The 17,395-nt window shown below is 44.5% G+C and overlaps 1 long non-coding RNA gene across 1 annotated transcript; it reads right to left on the reverse strand.

The window, feature by feature from the left end:
- Nucleotides 1-530: 530 nt before the first annotated feature.
- Nucleotides 531-2,971, reverse strand: LOC133291635 (uncharacterized). The gene is made up of 3 exons (XR_009748824.1): nt 2,941-2,971; nt 1,716-1,785; nt 531-1,061 (listed from the first exon to the last, which is right to left on the reverse strand). It is a non-coding gene; the product is annotated as an uncharacterized LOC133291635 (long non-coding RNA).
- Nucleotides 2,972-17,395: the final 14,424 nt, after the last annotated feature.

The following is a 17,395-nucleotide window of genomic DNA, read 5'->3' on the forward strand; positions in this document are numbered from 1 at the left end:
TTATTATAATTTTTCGAGCATATTTCCGGTAGGCGTTTTTCCATAGCCAGTATCAGTTCTGGCACCAGTTCTCATTATTTTAACTTGAAACTCATTTTAAAAGTCCTATATATTATTCTAGTAATTATCATGCACTTTTCATAATTTTCCGGGATACTTTTCCGGTACGCATTTATACCGACTAGCAGAACCGGTATCTGCACTTTTATTCCGAAAAGCGACTTTCAGCATTATTAACCACTTACTATATTTATTTAAGCCTTATAATAATTATTACGGTCAATTATGGAATCATTTCCTAATTAATCATAATTAACCAATAAAATACCTTATTTAACGGTGCAGGTTCTTACATTCACCCCACCTTTTTAGGATTTTGTCCTCAAAATCAGAAACATTCCTGCTCGAAACTCGGGGTACTGCCGAAGAATCTTGTCCTCACTGTAACACCCTCCCTTGTATGCATCCAAGAGAGTTGTTTGCTAAGCAGAATTAGAGTTCTTTTTGTCTTTCTTTAAATACTGAAAAAAAACATTTTCGATGTGGCCAATTAAAGCTTATAATTGAAATCGGGTTACTTACTAAAATCAGAGTGACAATTGAAATTTTCGTAGTTTGCTGAAAATATTATTTTGCTGACAGACCTTGCTTCCTTGAGAAATTCGTATAAAATCAAGTTTTCAGAATTTCACTGTAAAACTGTTATAATCAGAAACTAGACACATGGGGCTTCGCGTGCATATAAATTATAAGATAATTGGAGGTCGTTAGCCCCTCGAAACATAACTCGCAAGGTGCTTGTCAATCTGTTTAAAATTCAGCACTTAATAAAACGTCAGAAATCATTTTCTTGCAAAATGTTTCTAAATTCGTTTTTAAAATACTTGCTGGTCATAAATGTATTAAAACAGCAATAAAATCATAGTCCAACAGTAATCCAAGTTTCTTAAATTAATACAGTCATCCATCAAGTAACAACAACAACAACAACATTCCCACACAGCAGAATTTAACAGCAAAAAAACCAACTAATCAGAGTCCTCAAATGCTCTTCCGTCCTCCTGCCATTTTATAAAAATAGCAGCCCCAAAGGGGTGAGAAAATCCCAGTAGTGTGATAACAAAACCAATAAATGCAACAGTACTAACTAGATACAGAACTATAAAACAGTCGCGTCATCAAGTTAAATCCTTCCAAGAATAATAATATCATAGCGTATATAACGCCTAGAGGTTGCGCATATAACGCCTAGAGTACGTTCATAGCACCATAGTGCACGTACATAACAAGCACAGTGAATATTCCAATTTGGCTCCTAACAAGAAGGATTCCAACTGCGGCCTATGCGGACTGAAGCCAAGTGTCCCATTCCCTGGTACCGAAGGGATGCCTACATGATGCGTGCTCAAGCGTATGCATACTTTTCACAATTATTTTCAGACAGAAACATGAAACTTATGCATGTATGCTATGTCATGGTTCACATACAATAAAAATCATGAATGTGTATGCATGACTAGATAATAATCAAGTTTATATATATACTTATGGATTCAATATCAAGATGCCGAAGACATATTAATTCACAAGATAAATGGCATATCAAGTTCAAGAGCAGAATCCAAGTAATATTTACAAGAAACCGGTCATGAGAGCAATGCTCACAACTCATGCACCAGCTAGCAGTCACAAGGGGTAATGTCCTAGACACTTACCTCGAGTCTTTAACCTTTTTTTTTTATCAAAGCATCATCAATCAGCCCACACTTTTAGAGGTTAGCACACCTAAACATTAGGTATCACAAAAAATCAGAATTCGCATCTATTGTTCCAATAAAATACATGTACTTTCCATGTTCTCTATTCAAGGCTTCTAACCAATTTACCATGCATCCCATGTTATTAAATTTTCTGTTTTAGATTCATAGTTACTTATTGCTAGTAACGACACAACCCAATGCTTCCCATGCCTACCATTTCGGTTTATTTTTAGGCCATTACTAGTGACTTGAAACTTTCAATTACTCAATCTTCTCTTCAAGACTTTAGACGAGCTCAAGAGGCTCTTAACATGTTGTCAATACCGATTTAAATATGCAAAGTAGATATAACAATTTATTCCAACAAAACAGCCTACCCAATGATGGAGAATATATTCTAAGTTCCAAAAGTTGATTCTGTAGGTTTACATGCATTGTGGGTCGAAGGTTTCACGGCTGAACAGCAAGGAAAATGATAGACAAAGAAATTATCCACCCTAGGACACACACATAAGCAGGAGGCAACAAGAGGAGCTTGGGGTTCGGTTTACATCATCACTAGGTGCCTATAAATTTATTGTTTAACAAAGTACTATCAATTGCTAGCTATTAACAAAGTCCCAAGGTGGCCTACACCTTCTGATTCAGTTTTGTCCAGATTTCATGTGCACAATATTATTTTATTTCCACAGCATTTCTATAAGACTTACGGTTGGGGAGGCAAGGTCTTAGGCAAGTTGTACATACCAATTTATCACAAACAAGGTTTAATCAAATTTTGTAACCCAAGGACCGGTCTATCAACATTGAGGGAGTTATATTTCCAACTTCAAAATTTCAGTTTAGGCTCACAAACATTCAGTCCTAAGGCTGTACAACACTACAGAATTAAGGGAGGGAAAATGGCCAACATAAATTATCCTCCTATCATCCATGTAGTGGCCGAATAATTAAGGAGCAATTAAGGATTTGACATGAGACTTACTTTTATTTGTAGGCACTCGATTCTATGGGAGTCCAAGGGCAGAAACAAGGAACAAAATGACACAGATAACTCTCTTAGATTATATGCAGAAGCCAATTAGAACAAATAAAGAGAGATGACAAAATACATTTTCCTAGGTACATATGCAAGTCGAATCAGAGGGAAAAGTGAGAGAGTGTTATTTCAGACTCTTACCTTTCATAAGTTCCCTATCCGCTATCCAAACTGTTGAGAAATTCGTTTCCTCAAACTCCAATGTCAAGCGGGTCCAGGGGAAGCCTGTGGCGGGGGCCACCACCAATGAGCTAAGGCTACACCAACCGTAGCAAGTGGATCCGACACCATGTCTCAACCCAAAACCTTAAGGCATTGGGTTCATGAGTCCTTTCAGTTATATACACTTCACTTAGTTCATTACCAACCAATGTGGGACTCATCACACTTGATATCCCAACAATCTCCCCCTCAAGTGTGAAATCCACCATTGGTATGCTCCCCCCTCAACCGAGTACCCGAAGCGCAAAGTACTCGACCCGCCTCCTAGCCAATCACATGGCTAGATCGAGCCCAATCCGGCTCTGATACCACTGTTGGGAATTTCGTTCCCTCAAACTCCAATGTCAAGCGGGTCCAGGGGAAGCCCGTGGCGGGGGCCACCACCAATGAGCTAAGGCTACACCAACCGTAGCAAGTGGATCCGACACCATGTCTCAACCCAAAACCTTAAGGCATTGGGTTCATGGGTCCTTTCACTTATATACTCTTCACTTAGCTCATTACCAACCAATGTGGGACTCATCACACTTGAATATCTCAACAATCTCCCCCTCAAGTGTGAAACCCACCATTGGTATGCTCCCCCTCAACCGAGTACCTGAAGCGCAAAGTACTCGACCCGCCTCCTAGCCAATCACTAGTCTAGCTCGAGCCCAATCCGGCTCTGATACCAGAGTTGGGAAATTCCTTCCCTCAAACTCCAATGTCAAGCGGGTCCAGGGGAAGCCCGTGGCGGGGGCCACCACCAATGAGCTAAGGCTACACCAACCGTAGCAAGTGGATCCGACACCATGTCTCAACCCAAAACCTTAAGGCATTGGGTTCATGAGTCCTTTCACTTATATACACTTCACTTAGTTCATTACCAACCAATGTGGGACTCATCACACTTGATATCCCAACAATCTCCCCCTCAAGTGTGAAATCCACCATTGGTATGCTCCCCCCTCAACCGAGTACCCGAAGCGCAAAGTACTCGACCCGCCTCCTAGCCAATCACATGGCTAGATCGAGCCCAATCCGGCTCTGATACCACTGTTGGGAATTTCGTTCCCTCAAACTCCAATGTCAAGCGGGTCCAGGGGAAGCCCGTGGCGGGGGCCACCACCAATGAGCTAAGGCTACACCAACCGTAGCAAGTGGATCCGACACCATGTCTCAACCCAAAACCTTAAGGCATTGGGTTCATGGGTCCTTTCACTTATATACTCTTCACTTAGCTCATTACCAACCAATGTGGGACTCATCACACTTGAATATCTCAACAATCTCCCCCTCAAGTGTGAAACCCACCATTGGTATGCTCCCCCTCAACCGAGTACCTGAAGCGCAAAGTACTCGACCCGCCTCCTAGCCAATCACTAGTCTAGCTCGAGCCCAATCCGGCTCTGATACCAGAGTTGGGAAATTCCTTCCCTCAAACTCCAATGTCAAGCGGGTCCAGGGGAAGCCCGTGGCGGGGGCCACCACCAATGAGCTAAGGCTACACCAACCGTAGCAAGTGGATCCGACACCATGTCTCAACCCAAAACCTTAAGGCATTGGGTTCATGAGTCCTTTCACTTATATACACTTCACTTAGTTCATTACCAACCAATGTGGGACTCATCACACTTGATATCCCAACAATCTCCCCCTCAAGTGTGAAATCCACCATTGGTATGCTCCCCCCTCAACCGAGTACCCGAAGCGCAAAGTACTCGACCCGCCTCCTAGCCAATCACATGGCTAGATCGAGCCCAATCCGGCTCTGATACCACTGTTGGGAATTTCGTTCCCTCAAACTCCAATGTCAAGCGGGTCCAGGGGAAGCCCGTGGCGGGGGCCACCACCAATGAGCTAAGGCTACACCAACCGTAGCAAGTGGATCCGACACCATGTCTCAACCCAAAACCTTAAGGCATTGGGTTCATGGGTCCTTTCACTTATATACTCTTCACTTAGCTCATTACCAACCAATGTGGGACTCATCACACTTGAATATCTCAACAATCTCCCCCTCAAGTGTGAAACCCACCATTGGTATGCTCCCCCTCAACCGAGTACCTGAAGCGCAAAGTACTCGACCCGCCTCCTAGCCAATCACTAGTCTAGCTCGAGCCCAATCCGGCTCTGATACCAGAGTTGGGAAATTCCTTCCCTCAAACTCCAATGTCAAGCGGGTCCAGGGGAAGCCCGTGGCGGGGGCCACCACCAATGAGCTAAGGCTACACCAACCGTAGCAAGTGGATCCGACACCATGTCTCAACCGAAAACCTTAAGGCATTGGGTTCATGAGTCCTTTCACTTATATACACTTCACTTAGTTCATTACCAACCAATGTGGGACTCATCACACTTGATATCCCAACAATCTCCCCCTCAAGTGTGAAATCCACCATTGGTATGCTCCCCCCTCAACCGAGTACCCGAAGCGCAAAGTACTCGACCCGCCTCCTAGCCAATCACATGGCTAGATCGAGCCCAATCCGGCTCTGATACCACTGTTGGGAATTTCGTTCCCTTAAACTCCAATGTCAAGCGGGTCCAGGGGAAGCCCGTGGCGGGGGCCACCACCAATGAGCTAAGGCTACACCAACCGTAGCAAGTGGATCCGACACCATGTCTCAACCCAAAACCTTAAGGCATTGGGTTCATGGGTCCTTTCACTTATATACTCTTCACTTAGCTCATTACCAACCAATGTGGGACTCATCACACTTGAACATCTCAACAATAGGGAGTCTGATGTATGCCATGATTTGTACTCGACCTGATATTGCTCAAGCAGTGGGAGTATTGAGCAGGTATATGTCCAAGCCAGGAAATGAGCATTGGACGGCTGTGAAGCGTGTGTTCCGCTATCTTCGTGGTACGTCTGACCTTGGGTTATGCTATGAAGGCGTGAAGGGCTCAAGGGGACAGACATTGTTAGAGCTGAGATGCTTTGTGGATGCTGATTGGGGAGGTGACATTGATAGTAGAAGATCTACAAGTGGATATGTTGTTTCTTCATTTGGCGGAGCTATCAGTTGGATGAGTAAGAGGCAGAGCACTGTTGCTTTATCTTCTACAGAGGCTGAGTACATGGCCTTGACACATGCTGTTAAGGAAGCTATTTGGTTACGGAGACAACATATCCACTTGTAGATCTTCTACTATCAATGTCACCTCCCCAATCAGCATCCACAAAGCATCTCAGCTCTAACAATGTCTGTCCCCTTGAGCCCTTCACGCCTTCATAGCATAACCCAAGGTCAGACGTACCACGAAGATAGCGGAACACACGCTTCACAGCCGTCCAATGCTCATTTCCTGGCTTGGACATATACCTGCTCAATACTCCCACTGCTTGAGCAATATCAGGTCGAGTACAAATCATGGCATACATCAGACTCCCTACTGCACTGGCATAAGGAACTGACGCCATCTCTTCTTTTTCTTCTTCAGTCTTGGGACACTGGTCAGCCGATAACTTAGAACCAGTAGACATGGGAGTCAACACAGGCTTGCAGTCAATCATCTTGAATTTCTTCAGAACATCTTCTATGTACTTCTGCTGACTTAACCATAATCTTCGTTTGTCACGCTCCCTCTTAATCTGCATACCCAAGATCACATTTGCAGCGCCTAGATCTTTCATTTCAAACTGCTTTGCTAGCAGTCCTTTAACAGTGCTGATCATTTTCAAACTGTTTCCAACGAGTAACATGTCGTCAACATACAAAGTTAGAATAACAAAGTCACCTTCTAACCTTTTCACATTGGAGTTTGAGGGAACGAATTTCCCAACAGTGGTATCAGAGACGGATTGGGCTCGATCTAGCCATGTGATTGGCTAGGAGGCGGGTCGAGTACTTTGCGCTTCGGGTAATCGGTTGAGGGGGGAGCATACCAATGGTGGATTTCACACTTGAGGGGGAGATTGTTGGGATATCAAGTGTGATGAGTCCCACATTGGTTGGTAATGAACTAAGTGAAGTGTATATAAGTGAAAGGACTCATGAACCCAATGCCTTAAGGTTTTGGGTTGAGACATGGTGTCGGATCCACTTGCTACGGTTGGTGTAGCCTTAGCTCATTGGTGGTGGCCCCTGCCACGGGCTTCCCCTGGACCCGCTTGATATTGGAGTTTGAGGGAACAAATTTCCCAACACAAACCAGTCCACGCTCATCAACCAAAAGAGGGCAGCACCCTCCACTTCCTACGTTCCAAAGGCTCAAGCTTTTGCTGCATGCAACGGTGAAGTATTCATTCAACACCAATTTGAGTGGCGTGGAACAATGAGGAGCAGAAATTGCCTCACCTCCTAGGAAATGTCTTCGACTTGACATGGAGAGAGAGAAGATGCGCTACCTTCATGGTTGTTGTATATGACCGATTCAGTGAAGAAGAGAAGATGGAGGCTTGGATTGTGGTTCACCTCTTATAAACTACGGTTTAGAGGAGAATAAGCAGAAACAGAACATGCAAACTTTCAATTTAATGTACGGTTGAGCAAGCAGGAGAATACAAGAAGTGGGCTTTGGTGTTTGATGTTTTGTTGTCTTTTTAAGGAACTCACGATTTGTGGAATTGACGATGAGGAAGAGGATGCAACTTGGTTTGAGGTGTTTCTTCTTGTAGCTTACGGTTTGTGAGGGAATACCCTTGGCTGCGTTTCTGCTCTAAGTGAAATGAAAGGAATCAGATTGTGTAGATGTGTCTCCTTTCACTATGCGTATGGGAAAGAGGGAGTGAGATGGATAGGTGGCAATTTCCTTCACCAATAAAAACGCATGCAATCAGATTTTTAGGATTATCTAAGGATAGAGTAGTTGACACATTCTTGGCTGAACAACCCCTCTTCTAATGGGTTGGGCCGTGGCTCATTATGGATTTATGGGTTCTAATGCATCTCCTAATGCACACTAATTCAAGTACTCAAAAGTGACAACTAAGGTTCTTAGGTTGTAATTGAATTAATTCTATCCTGCACATATATGTGGTTCAATCTCATGTAATATATATGCATATTGATTATATATAGATACTAATGTATGTAACTTTATATATACCCACTAGTTAATAATTAAAGTTCCTACCTAAATTATAATTAATTGTAATTCTATTCCTTTTTAACTAGTGTTTTGAATTCTTAAAATAAATGATTTGATGGATAAGATAATTGACAAATGAGCGTATTACCCGGAAATCAGAAAATTATCTAGCATATGTATTTGGAAATTCGGGTAAATACAAGAGTTAAGGAGCATTAATATTAATTGTAAATAATAGGAATGTATAAATAAAATTAAAGTTCCTAATTAGATGGGATGTTACACTCACGCTCCCAAGTACACTCTTCAGGAGTTCTTCCGGTCCACTTCAATTTGACCATCGCAATGATCTTGCTCCTCAGCTGCTTCTCGCCACGATCGAGAATCTTTAGTGGTCCGACGGGAGTCTTCAAGTTCTCCTGAACTTCCACATCATCAGGTTGCACCACGTGCGAAGGATCTGCTATGTACTTCCGAAGCTGAGACACGTGAAACACGTCATGGATGTTGGCCAAGTTCGAAGGCAAGGCAAGCCGGTAGGCAACAGGTCCTACTCTACCAAGGATCTGGTATGGCCCAATATATCGCGGGCTCAGCTTCCTCACTCCGAGTGCCCGTCCAACACCGGTGACAGGTGAAAGTCTCACAAACACGTGCTCACCCTCACTGAACTCCAGTGGACGATGCTTGACATCATAGTAGCTCTTCTGGCGATTCTGCGCCTGCTTCAACTTTTCACGGATCATCTGGATCTGCAAGGTGGTATCTTGGACAAAGTCCAAGCCAAAAAGCTCCTTGTCCCCAACCTCAGACCAACAGGTAGGAGTCCGACACCTCCTACCATACAGTGCTTCGTAGGGCGCCATGCCCAGGTTAGCATGAAAGCTGTTGTTGTACGAAAATTCCACCAACGGAAGGTACCTATCCCATGCCGAGCCCTGCTCCAACGTGCAAGCTCACAACATGTCCTCCAAGGTCTGGATGGTCCTCTCAGTCTGTCCATCAGTCTGAGGGTGATAGGCGGTACTTAATCTCAACTGCGTACCAAAAGCCTCCTGCAGTGCCTCCCAGAACCGAGATGTGAACTTCGGGTCCCTATCACTGATGATACTCTCGGGCACCCCGTGAAGCCTCACAATCTCGCGAACATAAAGCTTGGCCAACTGCTCTTTAGCGAAGCTCACCTTCACAGGAGGAAAATGGGCAAACTTCATCAGTCTGTCCACAATGACGCAAATAGAGTCACAACCCGCCTGAGTCTTAGGCAATCCCACCACGAAATCCATGGAAATACCTTCCCACTTCCACTGTGGTACTTCAAGAGGTTGAAGTTCACCAGACGGCCTCTGATGTTTAATCTTCACCTTCTGGCAAACCAAACACTTGGACATAAAGACAACAACATCTTTCTTCATGCCCGGCCACCAGAAGTTCTTCTTCAGGTCTTGATACATCTTAGTAGCACCAGGGTGGATAGAAAACTGGCCCTTATGGGCCTCTGCCATAACCTCTTCGGTCAATGGACCTCGAGGAACCACGATCCTCTGCTGGAACAGAAGAAGTCCATCATCATTCCAAGACACACCGCCTTGGTTCTTCACGTAATCGAGACACTCTCTCTATACTTGTGCCTCTTTAATCCTTTCTAGTAGCTCATTCACAACATCTGCTGCTTCCATCTCGAGAAGTACACCCTCACGCGGAGCGGTCACTGCCAAGTTTCGGAACTTCTCAACCACATCAAAGTTACCAAGTAACAAACTGGATGAGCTCCCGGGTTTCCGGCTCAAAGCATCAGCTACCACATTGGCCTTGCCAAGATGGTACTTCAACTCAAAGTCGTAGTCCTTTATGAACTCCATCCATCTTCTCTACCTCATGTTCACCTCCTTCTGGTCGAAGAGATACTTCAAACTCTTGTGGTCACTGAACACCACAAACCTCAAACCAAAAAGATAATGCCTCCAAATCTTGAAAGCAAACACAATAGCAGCCAACTCCAAGTCATAAGTAGGGTAATTCTCCTCATGAGGCTTCAGCTGCCTCGAAGCATAGGCAATCACTTTGCCCAACTGCATCAACACACAACCTAGCCCCTTCCCAGAGGCATCGGTGTAAAGCTCAATCTCGAGCGCAGGATCAGGAAGGGCCAACACAAGAGCAGTAGTCAGTCTCTCCTTCAACTCCTGAAAACATTCCTCACACTCGTGAGTCCACACAAATGGAGTCTCCTTCCGAGTAAGGCGAGTCAAAGGGAGAACCATCGTGGAGAAACCCTTGATGAACCTCCGATAGTAACCTGCCAAACCCGGAAAGCTCCTCACTTCCGTAACTGTCTTGGGCCTCTCTCAATCCAGTACGGCCTCAATCTTGTTCGGATCCATTGCAACTCCATCAGCAGAAATAACATGCCCAAGAAACTTCACAGACTTGAGCGAAAACTCACACTTCGAAGGTTTTGCATACAGCTTCTTCTCCTTCAGCACTTGCAGAACAATCCTCAGATGCTCCACATGCTCCTTCACCAAACTGATCCAGATACGGATGGAAAATCTGGTTCATGTAATCCATGAACACAGCAGGTGCATTGGTGAGTCCAAACGGAATCACCAAGTACTCAAAGTGACCGTATCTCGAGCGAAATGCGGTCTTAGGGACATCCTCCGGCTTCACCCGAATTTGATGGTATCTGGACCGGAGATCAATCTTGGAATACACGCAAGCACCCCTGAGCTGATCCTACAGATCATCAATTCGAGGAAGGGGATACTTGTTCTTGATCGTCACCTTGTTCAGCTGCCTGTAGTCGGTGCACAATCGCATTGTCCCGTCCTTCTTCTTCACAAAGATGACCGGTGCTCCCCAAGGAGACACACTCGGCCGAATGAAATCTTTTGCAGAAAGATCCTCAATATGCTTCTTCAGCTCCGCCAGCTCCGGTGGCGACATCCGGTATGGAGCCAATGAAATAGGCCCCACACCAGGCAACAGATCAATGGAGAACTCTATCTCCCTCTGTGGCAGAAACTCAAGAATCTCCTCAGGAAACACCTCGAGGAATTCCCTCACCACAGGAATGCCAGTGATGTCCTCCTATGTCCCACTCACCAAACCCCCCAACATGACATAACCAAACGCCCCAGCTCTCAAGGCTCTCCTAGCCTGCAGCAAAGAAATGTAAGGCGAGGAACTGGCTGTGGAATCACACAGAGACAACACCACACGCTTGGCACAACAGTCAATCATCACACAATTTCTGGACACACAATCCATGCCCAGAATAACCTCCAAGTTGGCCATCGGCAATCCTATCAGATCTACCGAGAACTCACGGCCATCCCACTGAAATGCTACATCGCAATGAACAGTGGTAGCATCACACTTTTCTCCGGTGGCGGTGGTAACCCGCAACGGTGGAGAAAGCACATCAATGGGCAACTCAAGCCCCACAGCAATCGGGGTAGCAACAAAAGAATGCGTAGCCCCAGAGTCAAACAAAACATCAACAGCTGATGCACCAATAATAACAGTACCTCTAACAAGGTTTGGAGCTCGATCTGACTGCTGACGATCCAGGGTATAAACACGCCTAGTAGACGGTGGCACTGCCGGTGCCGAAGTAGGTGGAAGGGGAACCATCCAAAGCGGCACTGCCTGCACTGCAGTAGCCCTTGCCGTCGTCGACGGACAGTCTCTGGAGAAGTGACCCTCCTTGCCACACTGAAAACAAATCAACTGGCCGGTAGAACACGGCCCAAAATGAGTCTTCCCGCATCCCGAACATCTAGGAGCAGGAGGTCTCGCTGCACTCCCCTGAGCAGAAGTCCTCTTGAACTGATTCGGCGCCTGCCGAGTTGCCATCATTTTTCCCTTGCCCTTGTTCCCAAACTTCCTGTCTCTCTAAGAAGTGGAACTACCAGCTACTACCTTCGTCGCCTCAGCAACCTTGGCCTTCTTGGCCTTACTCGAGTCATAGAAGTCTTCAATATCACGACACTGCTGAACCAGTGTCCCAAAGTCTCTAGAAGCAGAACCAGCAAGGTAACCAGCAATATCCTCACTAAGTCCCCTACAGAACTTAGCAGCCAAGAATGTAGGAGTAGTCCTCGCCATCCTGAAGAGTGCAAACTTCACCAACTCGTTGAACTTGGCCATGTACTCGTCAACAGACAACGAGCCCTGAACCAACCTGTCAAACTCTCCCTGCTTCTTCACCTGAGCGTCGTAGGGAAGTACTGACCCAAGAAGAAATCCTCGAACAATGGCCACGTCATCACATGACCCTGCATCTCGTAGACATGAGAAGTGTTCGTCCACCACTCATGGGCATCGCCCTCCAGCATACAAGTAGCGAACATCAGCTTCTACGGATCTGTGCACTGCATGACCCGAAATATCTTGTCCAACGCCTGAAGCCATCGCGCCGCAGCAACAGGATCAAAAGATCCATCAAAGGTAGGTGGCTTATGCTTTCGGAAAGCATTCAGACGGCGATCGATCTCATCTCTATCCACAGCAAAACCAGGGACGGTCTGCATGGCCCCCGTAAGATGACTGCCATCACCCATCTGACTCAGAGAGTCATTCTGCAGACTGGGTGGAGGTGGTGGTGGTGACGGTAGAGGTGGTGGCGGAGGAATATGGCCAACAGCGGGACCAGTCCTCATCTCCTCCAACATGACTCTAAACATCGTCATGTTCGCCATACGGTTGGCCTCCAACACGTCCTCAGTGGCCTTCCTGTTCGCCTCTTTGACAGCGTCCAGCATGGCCTGGTTTGCCATTCTCATGGCCTCCTGGTCGGCTTGTCGGGCCGCCTGTATCTCAGCCAATGCAGCCAGGACAGGATCGGGCTGATCCTCAGAAGTCTCGCGGAGTAAACACACAAAACAGACACAACAAAACATCCTAATCATTGCAATACATACAGGCTTTTCCCTTGAACCGTTGCTCTGATACCATAAAATGTAAAACCCCGTATATATTTCTTAATTAAAAATGCAGAATATTTTTTTCTCCTGATTCTTACCATGACTCTGCACAAGTTACACAAATTATGAGTTGATAAGGCCCACGCAATGTGATCACACATGCTTCCTCATAATAACAATCGACGGAGTAAACACACAAAACAGACACAACAAAACATCCTAATCATTGTAATACATACAGGCTTTTCCCTTGAACTGTTGCTTTGATACCATAGTAGTGCAAAGAACATCTCTTGCACCTCACCCACAGCCTCACCATCTTGTATGTACCACATACTCAGGCTTACCGTATAGGTGGAACACCACATGCATATCATACAGGCACTCGCATATAACAGCTCAACAACATTTCAACAAATCAATATATCATGAAAACAACATCATGCATATAACCATACCCCCATGGGACATGGTGGAACCAACAATGGCTAAACCGAGGACACGAAAGCTTACCTTGCAAGCTAGCTATCCAAGCCAAGAGTCCACAATCTCAAAGTCCACACACAGCAGTAACACAATCTGTTATGGACCAGTAACATATCAATAAATATGCACCACAAGCATACAACTTAAAGACAACGCCTTTCCTTTACGTTTTACATCTTAAGGCTTCACATAAGCCATAAGCCCTTAATCACATGATTCTGACTTAGTTCAATTAAAACAGAAGTTCAACTTCATCAATCTAGGGTCCACAAACCCCCAATAGCCCATTGTATGAACAGTGCAGCTACTGTTCTTCGAAATCCCAGAATATCCAGATATTCCTCGGGGGTATATCCGGATATCCAATATCCGGATATCATATCCGGATATGTATATCCGAATATCCATATTCGGATATCAGAAACCCCATATTCGGATACCAATATCCGGATACCATATCCGGATATCATTATCCGGATATTTCACGATCACATATCCAGATATTTCGCGACAAAGTGCAGATTCTGCATTTCGCAAAAATCCAAACCAAATGTCCAACTCAAGTTTTAATCAATCATCTTTTAACCATTACATGCATCAAGGTTCCATTTTTTAGCATCAAAACTCAAGTTAAAGGGTTGAACCACTCACCCAAGCTCCAAACAGAAAAAAAGGGATGCTCTTGGAGCTCACAAGGCAACCCCAAGGTTCTGACTCCTTCAAGAAACGAAAATGACACACCAAGGTTGGTTCTTGCACCCAAAGATTACTCCTTGGACCTCAAAGTGCCATGACAAAAGCTCAACCAACTCAAGCTCACCAACTCAGCCTACTACCCTCACACACAGAAGCTGAAACACCAAGAAAAGGCTTCCTCTCACCCTCTCAAAGCCACCCACAAGTGTTTACAAGGAGGAAATGTGAAGAAAACCAAGAAAGATAGCAACTTGGCTCAAGAAATGAAGGGGAAGAGCAATGGAGCACTATTCTGGTCAGCCTCCACCAACAACTCACGTAGGAAACTGTTTTCTAGGGTTGTGTGCCCTTAATAAGAGTATAAATAGGTCACTTAAGTATTAACACACAGTTTTAACTTTAATTGCTACGCTTAGCATTTTAATCCCAAACTCAAGATTTTTAACCTATTCAATTTTACAAGAATTATCATATTTTTATTATAATTTTTTGAGCACCTTTCCGGTAGGCGTTTTTCCATAGCCAATATCAGTTCTGGCACCAGTTCTCATTATTTTAACTTGAAACTCATTTTAAAAGTCCTATATATTATTATAGTAATTATCATGCACTTTTCATAATTTTCCGGGATACTTTTCCGGTACGCATTTATACCGACTAGCAGAACCGGTATCTTCACTTTTCTTCCGAAAAGCGACTTTCAGCATTACTAACCACTTACTATATTTATTTAAGCCTCATAGTAATTATTACGGTCAATTATGGAATCATTTCCTAATTAATCATAATTAACCAATAAAATACCTTATTTAACGGTGCGGGTTCTTACATGAGGCTTCACAGGGTGCCCGAGAGTATCATTAGTGATAGGGACCCAAAATTCACATCTCGGTTCTGGGAGGCGCTGCAGGAGGCTTTTGGTACGCAGTTGAGATTGAGTACCGCCTATCACCCTCAAACTGATCGACAGACTGAGCGGACCATCCAGACCTTGGAGGACATGTTGCGAGCTTGCACGTTGGAGCAGGGCTCGGCATGGGATAGGTACCTTCCGTTTGTAGAATTTTCGTACAACAACAGCTTTCATGCTAGCCTGGGCATGGCGCCCTACGAAGCACTGTATGGTAGGAGGTGGCGGACTCCTACTTGTTGGTCTGAGGTTGGGGACAAGGAGCTTTTTGGCTTGGACTTTGTCCAAGATACCACCTTGCAAATCTAGATGATCCGAGAAAAGTTGAAGCAGGCGCAGAATCGCCAGAAGAGCTACTATGATGTCAAGCATCGTCCACTGGAGTTCAGTGAGGGTGAGCACGTGTTTGTGAGACTTTCACCTGTCACCGGAGTTGGACGGGCACTCGGAGTGAGGAAGCCGAGTCCGCGATATATTGGGCCATACCAGATCCTTGGTTGAGTAGGACCTGTTGCCTACCTGCTTGTTTTGCCTCCGAACTTGGCCAACATCCACGACGTGTTTCACGTGTCTCAGCTTCGGAAGTACATAGCATATCCTTCGCACGTGGTGCAACCTGATGATGTGGAGGTTCGGGAGAACCTGAAAACTCCAGTCGGACCACTCAGAATTCTCAATCGTGGCGAGAAGCAGCTGAGGAGCAAGATCATTCTGATGGTCAAGGTGCAATGGACTGGAAGAACTCCTGAGGAGTGTACTTGGGGGCGTGACGACGAGATTCTCAGGCAGTACCCCGAGTTTCGAGCAGGTATGTTTCTGATTTTGAGGACAAAATCCTAAAAAGGTGGGGTGAATGTAAGAACTCGCACCATTAAATAAGAAATTTAATTGATTATTTATGATAAATTAGGAAATGATTCTATAATTGACCCTAATAATTATTATGAGGCTTAAATAAATATAGTAAGTGAATTAGAATGCTAAAAGTCGTTTTTCAGAAGAACAGTACAGATACCGGTTCTGCTAGTTGGTATAAATGTGTACCGTCAAAGTATCCCGAAAAATTATGAAAAGTGAGTATATATTACTAGAATAATATATATGACTTGTAAAACGAGTTTCAAGTTAAAATAGTGAGAATTGGTGCCAGAACTGATACTGGCTATGGAAAAGCGTGTACCGGAAAGGTACTCCGAAAAATATAATAAAAATATGATAATTCTTGTAAATTGAATAGGTTAAGAATCCTGAGTATGGGATTAAAATTCTAAGCGTAGCAATTAATGTTAATACTGTGTGTTTAAGTGTTAAATCGTTATAAATAGGCACACTTGGCCCAAAATCCTAGGCACTCAGCTTTGTCTACGTGACTTGGTGGCTGACTTGCACTCTATACACTGTTCCATTGCTCTTCCTTCATCTCTTGTGTCCAAACCACCATTTTATCTTGAGTTTCCTTCTCTTTAACCTTGCAAACACTTGGGTGTGTGATGGGTGAGGGTAAAGAAACCATCTTCTGAGTGTGGGTGTACTGTGTTAGTGGTTTGGGGGTTGTGTTCTTTGCTCTTGTGGGGTGAGGCCTTGTGTATGGTGTTTTGAAGCTCCAAGGAGCTTTCTTGTTGAGTTTAAGAGCCACCTCCATGCTCATTTTCGTGGCCTTGAGTTGCTGCACTATAAGAGGACCTAGAAACCATCAAGACACCTTCTTTGTTGCTGTCTTCAGCTTGTGGTATGATCACCACCTTTGAACTTAAGTTTTTATGCTTAAAAATAGAACCTTGATGCATGTAATGAACTAAGATGATAACTTAAGGTTGGGTAATGTCAAACACACCTAGAAATGCATGTGTAGGCCTTTGTAATCGGTAAAAGTTGGACCTTTGGTTTGTTATTTCGCGAAATGCAGAATCTGGGTTCTGTCGCGAAATATCCGGATATTGGTTTTGAATATCCGGATATTGAATCTCCGGATATGCCCCCGAGGAATATCCGGATATCTTGGGATTTCGAAGAACAGTAACTGCACTGTTCATACAGTAGTAGGCTATTGGGGGTTTGTGGACCCTAGATTGATGAAGTTGAACTTATGTAATTAATGAACTAAGTCGGAATCAAGTGATTAAGGGCTTATGGCTTGGTATGGAGCCTTAAGACGTAAAACGTAAAGGAAAGGCGTTGTCTTTAAGTTGTATGCTTGTGATGCATATTTATTGATATATTACTGGTCCACAACAGATTGTGATACTGCTGTGGACTTTGAGATTTTGGACTCTTGGCTTGGATAGCTAGCTTGCGAGGTAAGCTTTTGTGTCCTAGGTTTAGCCATGTTGTG

The sequence above is a fragment of the Gastrolobium bilobum genome, unplaced genomic scaffold, assembly GCF_033153095.1.
Source record: "Gastrolobium bilobum isolate Gb01-03AN ecotype WA unplaced genomic scaffold, APGP_CSIRO_Gbil_v1 utg20969, whole genome shotgun sequence".
Classification (NCBI taxonomy): Eukaryota; Viridiplantae; Streptophyta; class Magnoliopsida; order Fabales; family Fabaceae; genus Gastrolobium; species Gastrolobium bilobum.